We start from the raw sequence: 16,384 nt of genomic DNA, 5'->3' as shown, positions 1-16,384 counted from the left end.
AATTATGTTCCTTAAGAGGCAGGCTGTCCGTTTCAAAGAGTTGCATGGATTTATTTGGCATTCACCATCTTCAGATTGTAAGGTCCCTGTTAGGACTTGCACAAAATGTTTACATAGATGAGCCTCAGCAGAACTTCCTCACCAGTCGTCCATAGCAGTCTCTTAGGGCGCTCGCCATAAAACAGTCAAAATTACTTTCTGCCCTACCTTGGCATGTCATGAGAGAACATGGCAAAGTGAGTGGACTTTTGTCAACTTGCCACATTAACCAGAAAGGTAGATTGCCAGACCGATACTTCCAAAAGAATGCAGTTGTGCTAGTGTAAATTGTGTTGACTGTCATTCTGTGAAGCTTTAGCTTTCAGGATTAAGTCATGATCCTAGAAGTAAAGGACTGTCTTCCTTCCCGTTCCCCTCTAAAAATAATAGTCCACCTGGAAGACTATTTTGCTGCCCTCCAGATGTTGCTGAACTATAACTCCCATCCCTGACAATTGACGGCCAGCTGGGGCTGATGAAAGTTGTAGTCAAAAACATCTGGAGGGCAAAAGGACAGGGAAGGCTGACCTGAAAACGGTGCTGGCTTTGCCTTCTGATATCTCAAAGCACATTTGTGATTGGGTTGTTCTTCTTTTTGTTTTCATTATGAATTTTGCTCTTTTATGTTGTGAACCACCTGGAGACCTGCAGGTATAGGGCAGTACAGTTGTACCTTGGTTATCGAACGCCTTGGAACTCGGACGTTTTGGCTCCCAAATCCTGCAAACCCAGAAATGATTGTTCCGGTTTGCAAACGTTCTTTTGGAAGCCAAACGTCTGATGGGGCTTCCGCAGCTTCTGATTGGTTGCAGGAGCTTCCTGTAGCCAACCAGAAGCCGCAATTTGGTTTTCGAACGTTTTGGAAATCAAATGGACTTGCGGAATGGATTCCGTTTGGCTTCCAAAGTACAACTGTATACAAATCTAATAATAATAAATAACAATATAATAATAATCATTAATAATAAAACATCTGTGCGGCAAAAGAACAGGGAAGGCTAACCTAGAAACAATGCTGGCTTTGCCTTTTGATATCTCAAAGCCCAAGTGGAATACAGAACACTGTCCTAGAGTCAAATGATCCAGTTCAGCACTGTTTACACTGAGAGCCAGCATCTCTCCAGGGTCTCGAGAGTCTCATCTGAAATGCCAGGGATTCAACATAGGAGCTTTGACATACAAACGTGTTGTTCCTTTCCACTGAGCTATGAGGCACCTAGAGGCCCGTATTAGCAGATCTGAGCTTTAGGAAGTGCAAGATGTAAGGATAGGAATCTGAATTCTGTTCAGGCTACTAAGCTTTAATTGAAAGGTGTTGGACTACTGGATGCTGTAGCTGAGATTCCCGCATTGCAAGAGGTTGAACTAGATAACCCTTCGGGTCCCTTCCAACTCTTACCATCCTGTGATTCTGTATCCTCTGCCCATCCTTCTACGCCTCTGCTGCCACTGCTTGAAGAACTCTTTGAAAGCTGGTTCTGTTATTTTTCTCAGCAATGCTGGTAATGGAGGGGAAGGTAGATTGGGTAGATTACACTTCATTGGGCCTTGGTCTCATCTTGTTGCCCTCCCTGCCCTCAATTAACTCTCACAGATATGCCATCATTAGGAAGTGCATGCTTAAGGTGGACTGCTGTTGGAGTGGGAACAAATTGCTTCATGTGATTATACTAGTTACCTTTTGCATAAACAAAAAATATATAGGCTACTACTAGGTAGAATCCTAAGTCATTGGGAGCGATTCCTGTTGAACTCAGGTCAATTTCTCAGCAAAGCTGCCATGGGGGTCAGGCTCTTGCTAAGCACCTATCTGAGAAGGAACTGAGGACTTTAGCCATGTCACAACATGGACAGCTGAACAAAGTCTATTTTTAAAATAAGCAAAATGCAGAAGTTAGAAGAACAAATACAGAACCAACAGGGTGGCAGCTCCCATGGTATCAGTGGTTTAATTTGATTTATGGATTTTTTTGAAAGAAAAGGGCTGCCTCTTACCCCTCCCCCCAAAAAATGCTTTACAGCTTTTTTAAAAAACACAATCTCCATTCTTTCCACACAGACATCTTGCTAAATATTAATAGACTGTATTCTAGGAATGCATTTGGGCTGCTGTAATAAAAACTATCAATATTGAGAATGGATTTCTTCCAGTGAGAAATTGTAAAATCTCGGATGGAAAAAGCTTTGAAGAAAATGCTTACTTTTTCAAGGAAAATTCTGTGTGCCCACCCACTCCTCACGAATCTCTTCATTCCTTTGTTAAGAGTGAATACGGAAATTTGGCTCAGCTTTGAAGTTTCAGGCCGTTTGTGTTCAGCTTTTGAGTTTTTTTGAAAACCGGAAAGGCAAAACATATTTATCAGCTGCCCACTGTAGAGGGCCACCTATGGATTTTGTCTTATAGGTTACTGTGAACAAGTCTGGGGCTCCTTCTTACCTTTGTCTTGTTACCTTTGTCTAAAACAAAAAGATTTTAAAAGTAGAAAAACTTGCAAAGGATAATATAATACAACTTGGCCATCATAGCTCAGGCACTGAGCCACACTTCCTGTATCACACAAACATGTCAGTGGTTATGAGATGAATCTTCCTGTTCCTCTAGTAAACTTAATTATATTTAATAACTTTAATCCTTAGTGGTTAGCAATTAATGCAAAATGCATTATCACTAGCATATTAAAAACAACTTAATTGCAACTTATTACTAGCTATTGGCAAGCCCATGCTTCTTGCAGATTTCTCCCCACCCTGCTCTTGCCCCAAATCTGACAACTGTCCTGGATAGAGAGGCCTTTAGAGTGCTGAGCTTTTTGACCGAGCATCTGTGGGTGTTTTGAGGAACGCCATTTCCTGCTAGCTGTATCTTGCACTGAAAGTACACAAGTAGCTGGCAGCTTCAGGTGCAGCTGATTTAGTAAGCCGACAAAACGGATGGGGCCTATCCGCTCTTCAAATAGCCAGGGGAAGAGGATGTATTTTTAGTGTGCAAGGTTTGCTGTTGAGCTTCGCTCAGTGGCAGCTGGAGTTTCGTGACTATGCAGAAGTGCTGTGTAATTCATGACACACATGGCAGATTGGGAGGTATGGTGGCTGGCAAGACTAGTTAGATTCCTAACAGAGCGTAGGCTGGCTTTGAAAGCTAGAGGCCCGTTTTAGATGTCATAAATGTTGCTTCCACTGACCTACTGTTGCTTTCCTTACACTTGGCTCTTCCTTTGTGAAGCTCAGAGTCGGTTACGTGGGCTCTTGGCTACACCTCCAAACTGATCAGACTGAGACACCAATGCAAAACATTTCTGCAAGTGCATTTGTGGAACTGGTAAAATTGTTCAGCCCAGATACAGAGGTCCATCTCTGAGGGCCTTCTGGCGGTTCCCGCACTGCGAGAAGTGAAGTTACAGGGAACCAGGCACAGGGCCTCCTTGGTAGTGGAGCCTGCCCTGTGGAATGGCCTCCTATCAGGTGTCAAGGAGATAAAAGAACTACACCACTTTTAGAAGACATCTGAAGGCAGCCCTGTATTGGGGAAGTTTTTTAATGTTTGATATTTGATTATGTTTTTCTATGTGCTGGAAGCCACTCAGAGTGGCTGGGGAAACCCAGGCAGATGGACGGGTGGTGGTGGTTATTATTATATTAATTCCAAATTTAAACACGGTGCTTTTGTCGGTGAGGTATATACATTTAATCTTCTTAAGAAGGATCCAAGGCTTATAGAATTTTCTTCATAGGAAAGAGTGACCCAATGGTGAAAGATCGGCTCCTTGAGAGTCCTGAGCAACCTTTCTCAACCTGGGGCCATCCAGATGTTTTGGTTTATTGTTCTCATCAGTCCCGGCCAATGCAGAGGGAAGCAGACTGGGGAAATCATCATGAATGTGTAGTTCTGTACAAGCACACAGGGCTCATGGAAGGTTCCAGTGAAATGCAGCCTGTCTCCCAGCTACTGACAAAAGTCAAAAGGGCCCCATACCTAAGTGTGTAAAAGCTTCCTTCACAGGGGATGGGTGTAGGTGTATGTATTTCTATCCTTGCAGCATTAGCTGCAAGCCCTGCTGCCTGTGACCTTGAACAGAGCCTGTGACCTTGAAGAGACTAGGCGGATGCAGGAGATAGCTGCATCTCTGGAAGCAGGTTTGTTTTGATTTCTTGGTTTGTCGGCTGCTTTCCCCCTCCCCGCCAAGCAGATCAAAGCAGCATCCGGTGATCAAAACGTATAAGGAGCACAAAATAATTAATATCGTAGCCTTCCAATTAGACAGCCAGACCCAGATATTAGTCTGCCATGTATTTGAAGGGGCGGTCTATGCAGCAGTACAGAAAGGAGGAATTCTGCTCCAACATTACTCATCTTGAGCAGCTTCTTCTGCAATGTATGGAACTGCTTTGAATGGGTGGGGGGGGGTCTTCTCCCTCCCCAGCTGTGTGATGTAAACAGAAGTAAATGCCAAGGGCATTCCTCCTTGGTCTCTGGCTCTCGTTTCTGGCACTTCCTCTCCTTCCCAAGTGAAATAGTGGATTATCTGTCCAAACATATTTTCTCCTACAAATATTTGTGCAACAGACTTGACAGAATGTTGGAATTCTGTTTTCTGCGCTAGCATTTTAGCATCCAAAATTCTAATGTTTGGGCTATTCTTGACAGTCACAAAATGTGTATAAATTACTAACCTTGGTTTATGTATTTATCAAATTTCCAACTGTCACAGTTGCCAGCCTTCCCCCCCCCTTTAATTATTTTATTTATTTATTGCTGCCCTTGTGCCTTTTAACAGCAGTGTGACACACAGAAGTCTTGCAAAAGAGCTCTTTTCAGATAAAAGATGGAACTGAAAGGAAATATTTCACCTTATTTCAATTGCAAGGGAATCTAAATTGCTGGTGAGAATTATGTTAAAGTGGTTAATTCAGTGTTGCAATAGTTTTTGCAGTTGGATTTTGCCAAGTGAGGCTTGTACAACTTGGGAGTTGTCAAAACTGAAGTAATTTAATGCCTTTCCCAAGCATCAGTGCTTAAAAGGCAAGGTGCAATACTTGCCAAGTGCAAAATTTCACGCTTGTTTCTGAAATCCATTTCACTTTAAGCTTAGAATCATAGCATTGTAGAGGTGGAAGGTCTACAAGGGTCGTGTAGTCCAACCCCCTCCAATGCAGGAATCTCAACTAAGTCATACATGACAGATGATGGCCGTCTTATCTGGTCAGTTTGCTGCATTGTGGGGATAGAAGCCAGCCTGAACATGTGCACATTTAAGTTTGAAACTGGGCTGACCAAGTCTCTGGTTTCATTCGGGTCTTCAGACACTAATGAGATGAGCCACCCTGGATTCACATATTCCACCCGTAACGAAAACCATCAGAACTCCCTTCTCCTTGAAACACAGTCTGAACAAAAGCAATAGTTGCTTAAGTGAGATCGTACTCTGTTAAGAACAGTGCTGGCAATATAAATCAGCAGAGAGCCTCATTTAGCCAAGTTGATGGGTCTAAAACACGATACTGACAGCGTTTGTTACCATGCACCTGGAACAAGCCTGACATGTTAATATAACCAAAATAGCAGGATCCAGTTTTTCACATCTTTAGGTTTGTTTTCTAACCCATCTTAGGCTCTTCATTGAGCCCTGCTTTCTTTCTGTAAAGGAAAACACCAGTGTGTACGGATGATGCCCTGACTTTTGCCTTATTATTATTAATTGAATTTATATACCGCCCTATACCCAAAGCTCTCAGGGCGGTTCTCCCCTCTGTGCAGCTACCAAAATCCGCTCCTCTATACGTCTTTCAAAGGTACAGGAGCTGTCCCACCTTTGTATCTGTTTACCCTAATGCCGGGGAGTTTACCAATTGACTTGATTCTACTGGGGCCTGAAACTGAAAGAACATGATTGCAGCAAGGCCTTTTTTTCAGCGTTTATGCAAAACAACAATGGACCCTGAAAGACTTGCCTATCAAGAGAATACAAGAGAGATCTGTGGTTGTTTTTTTTTATAGAAAAGAGGGGTGGGAGTTGTGCTCAAACAAACTGGAGGATGAATGAACAGATTTGTTACTATCTCCAAAAACAACAGTTACCTCTTGGCCAAAATGGAAAACTTCCAAATCCAAACACCCACACTTGGGGATAATGTTCGGCTGGGGGTGGGAAGGAAAGCTTCAAATCTGCTTCAGATTTCCAGTCTCACTTGATTCCACAGAGAGAGATCTATGGCACTACAGTGGCTGTCACAGGTGAGTGCCAACAAACAATTGCATGCCCAAAGCAGAAGAGAATTGACGTGGAGGAATGGAGTGGGCGGGAGGAGAGTCTCTAGCATTCCTTTTGTTATTTGGCCCAGGCAAATTAATGCCGGTTGTTTCATCCTGGAGGTTATAGCTCTCCTATGTTTCCTGTCTCAAACGAAGAAAAAGGAAATTCAATGTATTCTTCATAGATTGCAAACGTCTATAGCTATATTTAGCACACTGATTTCAAAGGAATTCAGGCATGCCTAATTCCTTTCTGGGTGGTACCCAGTCAGTGTACAGCAGGAATCATGCTTATGAATTGGCTTAGCTCCAGCATTTCCAGATTGTTCTTTCAAAGCCTCTCAAATGGCTAGGGAATCCTCCAGATGTTAATGGGCTCCATTTCCCATCAGTCCTAGCCAACATAGCCATTGGTCAAGGATGGCGGGAGTTGCAGTCCAACAACACCTAGAGGACCACAGTGGATTTTTCTTTTTTTCTTATTTCTTAAATTTTTTTGAACCCCCCTCCACACACAAACAATTTCCTACCCCCTCAAAGGAGGACTGAAATGCCCCCCCCCAATACCAGAACCTCCCCAGTTTATTTAAGCTAATATCCACTGAGGGATGAAAACCACCAGCCTATCCTGTACCTCCCCCCACTTGTAACCCCCTGAGGAGCAACCTTGGTGGGGGGACCCCTTGCCCCCATTCCCAGATTTTGAGGACCCCCCCCCATCCATTTATGCTGAGATACTCCTCCTTCCCCTCCCATCCATGTAGTGCCAGACCCTCCTCCCCATTACTCCTCCATGACCCCATCAATGCAGAAGGCCCCCCCATTTTGAGGTCGCCCCCCCAATCCACAGTGGATATTTCTGAAACCCCCTCTCTCCGTTACTGTCCTTCCCCCAAGATGAACACAACTCTTAATTTCTGCAATCCTTGATTGATCTTCTCAAGTAGGCCATGGGTATTGCCCTTCTCAAGTAGGGTGTGGGAACTGTGTTAGTGGACCTTGCAAACTTCCATAGGCTCTGGGCAGCAGCAGTCCTTGTGGGGGATGCCTGTACCCAGGGCTTTTTTTCAGCCGGAGCTCAGTTCCATCACCTCTCAGGTGGGCGCCATTGCCATTCTTAGAGAACAAGGGAGAAGTTTGTGGTGAGTTCCAACACCCCTTTTTCTAGAAGAATAGCACTGCCTGTGCCAGTTATGCTTGTGGAACCTGGCAATGTGTCTCAGATTGCCCTAGTCATGCTTTTTCTTTCTTTTTTATAGCAGCTAGCCCACTCTTGAAAGTCACTTACACTTTCCGCACATGTAAAATGTGAATTAATGCTACCTCTTTCACAAAGCTGCAACAAGGACAAAATGAATAGCAGTTTTTAGTCAAGCGCAGAGCTACCCGCTAATGTCCTTCACCAAGACTAAAAACTGAATGAATGTTGGCTCACATCCCATCCTTTTCATTCGGATATTTTTTTCCCTCCAAGCCAAGGAACAGAGGGAAAACCATTTGCAGGCATATAGGAGTGACAGCTGCTAGAAGCTGTTTTAGACTCTCTTGCGAGGACACCAGTCTACTGCCAATATTAACTGCTTTCTTTGGATCACCTGAAACACATCCATGGATGTTTTGCAAACTGCCTCTGAAACCGCTCCCTTTCGAAAGGAGCTTTCCAGGTAAGCATAGAGTCTGCTGCTTGTGAAAAGCAAGTCTAAAGCCCTCTTTGGCTCACAGAACAAATACCACTGTTGCTTTTCATCATCATCATCTATTTATTTATGCCCCACCTTTTTCCCTGACAGTGACCCAAGGTGGATAATTGTATATAACTGTATAATTGTAACTGGGCAACACTGGGGTGCCTTTGAGGAGGATCTAATAATAAAGGCCACTTAGAGTGTCGCCTTCCCTATTATTATAACAAATATTTTTCCTTTGCATTCACAACACTAACTCAGGAAAAGCCTTTTCACATTTTTGCTGATGATTCACAGAATATCTGACACCATTCTGCACGGCAAAAGGTTCAATGCCATTTTCAGCATTGATAAAAGAGCTGTGCAGATACATACAAATCCAGCAGAAGGCATGTCTGCCCGGCACCTGTATGCTTGGAATGCAATTCTCAATCCAGAGTCTTTAGTTTCATTTCAGACAGCCCCCCTGATAAGACAGGGTGATATCTCTGAATTGTCTCCTGCTTTCACCAATCCTAGTGGCTTAATTCTGAAGCACTTAAAAAAAGCAAGTGCCATGGAGGCCAGTGAAGCTCATTTCATAGCATCTGTGCTTAGGTTTGCAGCCTCCTTGTTTGTCTTCTGAATATTTCAAGATCTTGAACATACTGGTAAAACCAACCTCTGTGTCAGGGGTGGGGAACCCTTCTCAGCCTGAGAATTGGATTCATATTTGACCAGCCCTCCAAGGACCAAGTGGGCAGAACCAAAGGCTAAGGGGATGGGGCCAAAGGCATGCATCTACGTTTTGGTAACTGGACTGTTGTCTGAAGTCTTCAAAGCACAAAGTGCTCTGTACCAGAAGACATTCAAAGCTTCCTGCTGCCAGTCTGAGGCCAGGTCCTAACATGGCTTTAGGAAAGACTTCAAAACCGTGTTTAAGATGAAACCCTGAACTAATCTATCTTCAACTATCAAAGCTGTCCGTCTTATCCCAGTGAAACACAGAGGACTTCGACAACCTTGCCTCAAGAAGTAAGTGGTAGAGACAATGCATGACCCCTCCAGAACCAAAATACTGATAAACTGGCCCAAAAGTAAGAGAAAAAGATGAACTTTTCGGTACTAATATAGGTTGTCAGAGGATGACAGGGTTTCCCAAACTTGGGTCTCCAGCTGTTTTTGGACCACATCATCCCTAGCTAGCAGGACCAGTGGTCAGGGATGATGGGAATTATAGTCCAAAAACAGAGGGGACCCAAGTTTGGGGAGCTTTGTGCTATAACCAGTGGCGTAGCGTGGGGGGTGCAGGGGGGGGCCGTCCGCACCGGGCGCAACATCTGGGGCTTAGGGTTAGGGGGCGCAAATCCACGGGTTAGGGGGGCGCAAATCCACGGGTTAGGGGGCGCAAATTGCTTGCCTTGCCCCGGGTGCTGACAACCCACGCTACGCCACTGGCTATAGCAAGTTTTGATGGCTCAAGAATTTCTGTGATCAATAAAATAAAATTGGTCAACAAAGCGTAACATTTTATTATGACATTTTAGTCTACGTTTTATGACTTTTTATTCTACAGTCTAGAGATTATGAAAATCTGTATAAACAGGTAGTATAAGGTCCACAGAGATGCTGGCCATCTTCGCCCACCAATTACCGTACCTAATCTGACCTTTGGAGTAATGAAGTGATGTGCCTGGGGATGATGGGAATCGTAGTCCAGCAACACCTAGAAGGCACTGTGTTGTTAACCCTTGTATTGACATGAGGTGCGGGGAACCTTTGACCTTCCAGATGTTCTCCACACCTGCATTACATTATTTTCCTGCCCTTCCTCTAAGGAGTTCAAACTAATGTGTACAGTGGTACGTTAGGTTACAGATGCTTCAGGTTACAGACTCCGCTAACCCAGAAATAGTACCTCGGGTTAATAACTTTGCTTCAGGATGAGAACAGAAATCATGCAGCAGCGGCACAACGGTGGCAGGAGGCCCCATTAGCTAAAGTGGTGCTTCAGGTTAAGAACAGCTTCACGTTAAGAATGGACCTCCGGAACGAATTAAGTTCTTAACCCAAGGTACCACTGTATTGTTTTTCCCGATCCTCTTTATTCTCACAACCACCCTGCAAGGTAAGTTAGGTTAGGGCCGAGTTAGGTTAGAGCGCCGAGTGAGCTTCACTGTTGAGTGTGGATTTGAGCACTGGACTCCCTGATCTTGACGAAACTCTTTAACAACTCTACCACACTCTATAATTTGAGTGACAGCCCTGGCCTGTAGAAGGAAGAAATTTAGCTAACCCTATACTACATCTAGGATACATAAACATATTGCAGCACACATATGATGGATAGTGGGACCTCTTTTCTATCTTTCTTTTTAAGCTTTGGAGTTTGTTTACAATATTTAGTGGTACACTTAGCTATCCCAATGAGCTGTACTAGATCCTTCTGCTCCTGATTTGATTGCCTACATATTCTGCAGGTTACAAAGGAGGGGAGGAAGGCATAAGAATATGCTGGACACAATTCTGCATCACTGTTTTGAAATGCATATGGCAGAATGTACTTTCTATCATATGCGGTGGACTTGTAAAAGAGTAAAAGAGTATTGGGAAATGATTCATAATGAATTGGGGGGGGGGAATTTATAAAAGTAATTAAAAAAACAACAACCAGTGTCCTTTTAGTTGGGGATAATTACCCAGAGAAATACCCAGGTGTCAAAAAAGGTTTTTTATGTAAGCCACGACTGTGGCCCGTGTTTTGTTAACCCCTAAATGGAAAATGAGCGAAGTCCCAACTAAAGAAGAATGGCAACTTAAACTGATGGAATATGCACAGCTTGCAGACCTAACATATAGAATAAGAGAACAAGAAGAACATAGCTTTAGGGAAGATTGGAAAATGTTTATTGAATATATGGGGGAAATTGTATATATTTGAAAATGTGGGCATCATTAAGATATATACAACAGTGTAAATAAGTTTTGATGGATGTAATAATGGGATACTGAATGGTTTAGTTTACATAAAATATGCAGAGATTTATGTTACGCAAAATGAACCATGGAAAGAGAAGAAGGGAAGGCATTGATATTTTAAGGTTGTTTAAATGAATATTCTAAAATGTAAAAGAGAAAATTTAATAAAAATTGGGGGGGGGGGGCGGGGAGGAGAAAGAAAAACAAATGGCAATGGCTAAAAAGCTAAATAAGGAAATTTGGAATCCAGGATACAGTATGTCTTCAGAAACAACACTGAGGATTTTTAAAACAGTTTTCAGATCTGTGGTTTAGCACAGTCAAGGCAAATAGTAATAGGTGTGTACCTTGGAGAGATGAGTCCTTGTTCCTAGAAGCACCAGATTTATTGTATGGATAATATCCTTGACTAAGGTACTGTGCCCCATCTATTATGACCAGGCCAGTGGGAGAGGGGATAATGTACTTTGTGAGCCTGCAACAGAACTTGCCATATCTCCACCATATGATATCAAGCGCTGGTGATGAAGATAAATTCTGAACAAATAAATGTTATAATCTGAAAACGCAAACCAATATGATCAGTTCTAAAAGAGGCCCGTTCTTGGAATGTGGTTGCCACTGTGATTAAATGTAGAATGTCAAACAAGATCCATGTGTCAAGGTGTCCTTGGCTCCTGGAAGCTAGGAAGGAATGTAAAGAGGCACCTACATCCCAATTGTTCTGCTTCAAATGACTTCTGAAGTGCATTGATATAGTTGGAACATTGGCTTGACCCCATTTGGGAGGCACTATTGTAGAGACACAGTAATGCTGCTGTTCAAGGTTGCTTTGCTATCAGCTTCTAAAAAGCAGAGTGGGTTTTCTTCCCTTGGGAAAATGAATACTCTCTCAAGAACCTGAAGAGGACCTGTTATTTTCTGCATTCCTTATTAAACCGTCTTGAATCCTTAGTAGGTTAGAAAAAGAAAAAGAAGCCATCCTATGACAACTTTCGCATCGTGCCGTCCTCCATTCTTCTCCGTGTCAAAGGCTCTTTGCTATATTCAGCATGAGTAGTTTACAAGAAGCAGAGGGACTCCTCTTCAAGGTTTCCTCTTCTTATTCCTGACATTGCCATTGTTATCTGTCTATGATGAAGCCTGTTGGTTTCATTACTGTATTATTATTTTTCCAGGGGCTACAAATGTCATTCCTCAGATGGGCTTAGAGGGCTGCAGTGGCTGCAGTGAAAGACAGCTTGTCTGCCAGGGCTGATCTCGGATGTTCCATGTCAGGGCCAAGCTACACATTATGTAGGAGAGCCATGATTGAATTTGTTTTTCCTTTAATGAAGCTGCAGCAGGGACCTCTGAACCTGACCAGAGCAGGTGTTTGGGTGGGAGGGCATATTCAGTCTTTACCCATGCCATTTACCTGATCTAAATTGCCCCTCACTATGGGTCTAATATAAGGGATGCGGGTGGCGCTGTGGGTTAAACCACAGAGCCTAGGAATTGCCAAGGTCGGCGGTTTGAGTCCCCACGACGGGGTGAGCTCCCGTTGCTCGGTTCTTGCTCCTGCCAACCTAGCAGTATGATAGCACGTCAAAGTGCAAGTAGTTAAATAGGTACAGCTCCAGCAGAAAGGTAAATGGCGTTTCCGTGTACTGCTCTGGCTCACCAGAAGCAGCTTAGTCATGCTGGCCACATGACCCAGAAGCTGTATTCCGGCTCCCTCGGCGAGATGAGCGCCGCAACCCCAGAGTCGGCCACGACTGGATCTAATGGTCAGGGGTCCCTTTACCTTTACCTTTATGGGTCTAATAGCAACCTGGGGTGGGGTGGAGTTGGGGGGAATAATTTAGATTGGGTGAAATGGCAATCACGGCTACGCTGATCAGCAGTGGAGCCCACTACCCATGTTTCTTTAAAGTCAAAAGGTTGGGAGAGCCAGTCACTGATATTCCCAGCAACGGATGGTTTCTCCCTCAAACACACGTTGGGTATGTTCTAAGTGTCCACTCTAATTTCCCACAGGCCTAAAACATTTTGATGCCCGAGACAGAGCATCAAATTGTGCCCCCCTCCCCACCTCAAGTCTTAGATAGGACAGCTATTATGGCAGCTGAGACAGAAAATCCTGCAAGCACCTCTTCCCTTCCCTTCTCCCAGGAATAAAAAAGCCAAGTAGCAAAAAACTGCCTCCCCTTTCATGACAGCTAAACCTGCTGCTTCAGGCCGCTGTTCACTCTGCCAAATGGCAGGGCTGGACCTGTGTGGGACAACAGAAAGCTAGTAGTTTCATTTTTCTTTATCAACATGAACTGGTGCCCTGGAAGATGCTGCTTCCATCCCAAGTTCTGAGTACCCCTTGGACAAGAGGAACACCTATTTAATTTGCCAGAATGTCATTGGAAGAAGAGTCAAGTCAATATCATAACATGGTGCCCAAGAAAAAAGAAATGAAATGCAGTTCAGAGGTCCCACTCTGCATAAATTGTTTTTGTACCTTTGGGCTAGCTAGATGCAGAGATGTGGACCCTCTGGGTGCTGCTGGACCCCAGCTCTCATCAGCCCCCTGCCCAGCATTACCAAGGGTCAGGGATTATGACAAGTGCAATTCGGTGACAACTGGAGGACTACATGTTCTGTACCACAGGAGTAGGCATGTGCAGTTGCAGTCTGCAGAAGATTTGTCTGCTTTTGACCACTGCAGAGATGCTGGGTGCCTTTGCACTGGCTCCTGGGCAGCAACTTTAGAGAGAGGTGCACCCAAAATGTCTTGTTATTGGGAGAGATCAGTGGTCCATGAAACTTGGGGGTCCGTCTCCCAGCTGGTATGCTTACTTTTAGGTTGGTTGTTTTATTTTATAGGACTGTAAGATGCTATACTTGCAGCCCCATGGAGTGCAAAATAAGGAGCAGGCTTTATGAATAAATTAAATAACACATAATAGGAACCAGCAATTATTTATATGCAATATAATACAATTGAGTCCCCCTAGAGATCCAGTTTCAGTCATTTATCCCTACCTTCTAGTAGGCAAAGTAGTGGGTGCAAAATATAGATGGCATCTCCCCCAGCCCTCTGCCATCCTTAATTCTGATTCTAAGACTTACTAGCTTGGAAGCAGGACTCACCAAGCTCAGTGGGTAAGCATGCTTATGGATGGACAATTCGTCTCTGATGTTCTGTGCTTCTTCTTTATGGGACACTGCTTATCTGTGTACTTTCAGGGTGTTTGTCAACAACAACAACAACAACAACACTCATCCATTCCCAGGCTTTTGTCGTATATCCCACAGCCAAACATAATTCTCCGCGGTCACAAGCCAGAAAGTGGTCAGCCATCCAAGTGCTTCCACACCATGCATATTTCTAAAGCTATTGCAAAGATTTGTTGCCATGTTTGGCCCAAAGAAAGGGGGATATAGAAGCTGGGCCCCTGCTCCCCAGCTAATTTTTAAATGTGCTTTGGAATATCACAGTGGTATCTCATGGGCATAAACAAAGTGGAAGTGTGTGAGGTTTCAGTGTCTACATTCAATTTTACTAGGAAAAGATCGGCTACTTTAAATGTGGTTTTTTTGCATCTAAAAAAAATGCCCCTTAGAAACATGGAAAAGGAAGAGTGTGCTTGTCATGGAGTGAATGCATGTGTGTGCTGCATGGACATGAAAAGAAAAGCTGCAATCCCCAAGGGGCAGGTTCTTTTAATTAAAACCTAATGGCAGCCATTAGAAAGCTGCTTAGGAGTTGGGATGCTGGAGACAGATGAGAAAGCAGCCAAAGGTGCAAAATGAGGGCAATTTATCACACGGGTCAAGATGTTTCCCCAAGGCTCCAGAAAGCGCAAACCTCTGTCCCAAGGATGTGGATTCACATCTGCCCCATGGCAAAACAAACAGTGCATTTTGCAGGGTGGGCTTTGGGTTGCTGCGGAATAGAATTCCATGCCTGATGTTAAGGATGCCATCTGGTCTGCTGGGCTTTCCCATCCAAAGCTTGTTTTCTCTGTAGGTAGAGCCATTATGCTGACTTGGGCTCCTGGGACTGACTGGTGACATGCTGGCACAATGCTAAAGGTGCCTAGAAAGTAACAGCATGAAGGCTGTGGTGCCTTTGTGAAGTTAACAGTTCTGGATCATCTTGGATCTCACACAGCCATCTCTACAATTCCTATTCCTTTGAAGAAACCCTCCACCCATATAATGGGTTCTGTTTTTTGTGAAGTTGCTCTTTCCAAAATAAAGCTCACATGGTGTCAGAAGAGTTGGACTGCATCCCAGGAGTTGTCTCCTTGCTCCATCCCAGCCCTTCCCCACACCCCAGTATGCATGAGACCAGGAATCTTCTCCAGCTCTTACATATGAGAAGTTGACCAGGGCAGGCTCAAGCACAGTTTGCTTAAATAGTTTTAATGCCAGTAACTGATGAGGCCATACTAAGGGGTTTCCAGGGTCCTTTAAAGGGACTTAAAGTACTTAGCTACTTCCCATGGTGCTCCAAAGTGCTTTAAAATGAACAGCTCCAAGACTATTTTAAATGCTTAACTCGGTTTGACTTTGTGGAGGGCCAGACATCTTAGTGCACCTCTGGGCCAGAGAGATCAAGGTGCTAGAAAGTAAAGAGAAACTTCCTGGCTCTGTGTCTGCTAACCTCCCCACCCATTACATTATGTTCTATGGCTGCAAAAGTGGCCGCAGTTCAGAAGGTGAAGTATATGCACATCTTCCCAGGAAAAGTTACACCTGATGATTTTCTGCCTCTCATGTTGAAGCCCCAGATACTCCAACAGCACACAATGACAGCCTTCCCAGCTCCACTGAGAGTTACCTCTAAAGGTAACTTGTGAAAGAACCTTCTTTCCCTCCCCAAAAAAGGGGGCACTTTTGAAATTAAACCAATTTCAACCATTGAAAAGTGTTTGTTTAATGTGGTTTGCAGCTGTTGAAAACACAAAGAAAAAGTGGAGGAGGAGGACACCAGCGGATAGCCATTGGATGTTAGGGCACACACAACAAATTCTGCGGGTGCATAGTTATCAAGAAAGACTTCTTAACACCTTCTAAAAATCCAGCATTTACCCTTCCACTACTTTAAATACTTAAATCTTTATGCTCCTGCTTGGCTTGCCTGCCTGCCAATTTGCTTAGAGACTGGTTTGTGGACAGCCTGTTTTCCTACAATGTCAGCAGTGGCCTTGAACCGGCACCTCTGGCTCCTCCATTCATCTGCTTATCTAGAAAGTCTGATCTGATTATCTGATATGCTAAGGCTGATGTTAGTCTTGTAGACTTAAATGAGCTGTCCTTGAGCAGGTTGCAACAGCAAAAAAGATGCAGGGCTGGTATTATCTCAGGATGTTGCTTACAGTGGTACCTCGGGTTACAGACGCTTCAGGTTACAGACTCTGCTAACCCAGAAATAGTACCTCAGGTTAAGAACTTTGCTTCAGGTTGAGAACAG

At 44.0% G+C, this 16,384-nt stretch overlaps 1 protein-coding gene across 2 annotated transcripts in view; it reads right to left on the bottom strand.

The window, feature by feature from the left end:
- The window catches only part of CCDC40 (coiled-coil domain 40 molecular ruler complex subunit), a 169,547-nt gene extending 153,988 nt beyond the window's left edge, over positions 1–15,559 (bottom strand). For both annotated transcript variants that reach the window (XM_083430252.1, XM_083430253.1), the window contains exon 1: positions 15,552–15,559. The gene's annotated coding sequence lies outside the window, so the exon portion shown is untranslated. The remainder of the gene's footprint in view (positions 1–15,551) is intronic.
- Between the last annotated feature and the right edge of the window lie 825 nt (positions 15,560–16,384).

This window comes from Podarcis tiliguerta (genome assembly GCF_965153285.1).
Source record: "Podarcis tiliguerta genome assembly, chromosome: 2".
Taxonomy (NCBI): Eukaryota; Metazoa; Chordata; class Lepidosauria; order Squamata; family Lacertidae; genus Podarcis; species Podarcis tiliguerta.
The sequence above is the reverse complement of the archived record's forward strand: the minus strand, read 5'-3'. Positions and strand labels throughout refer to the sequence as shown.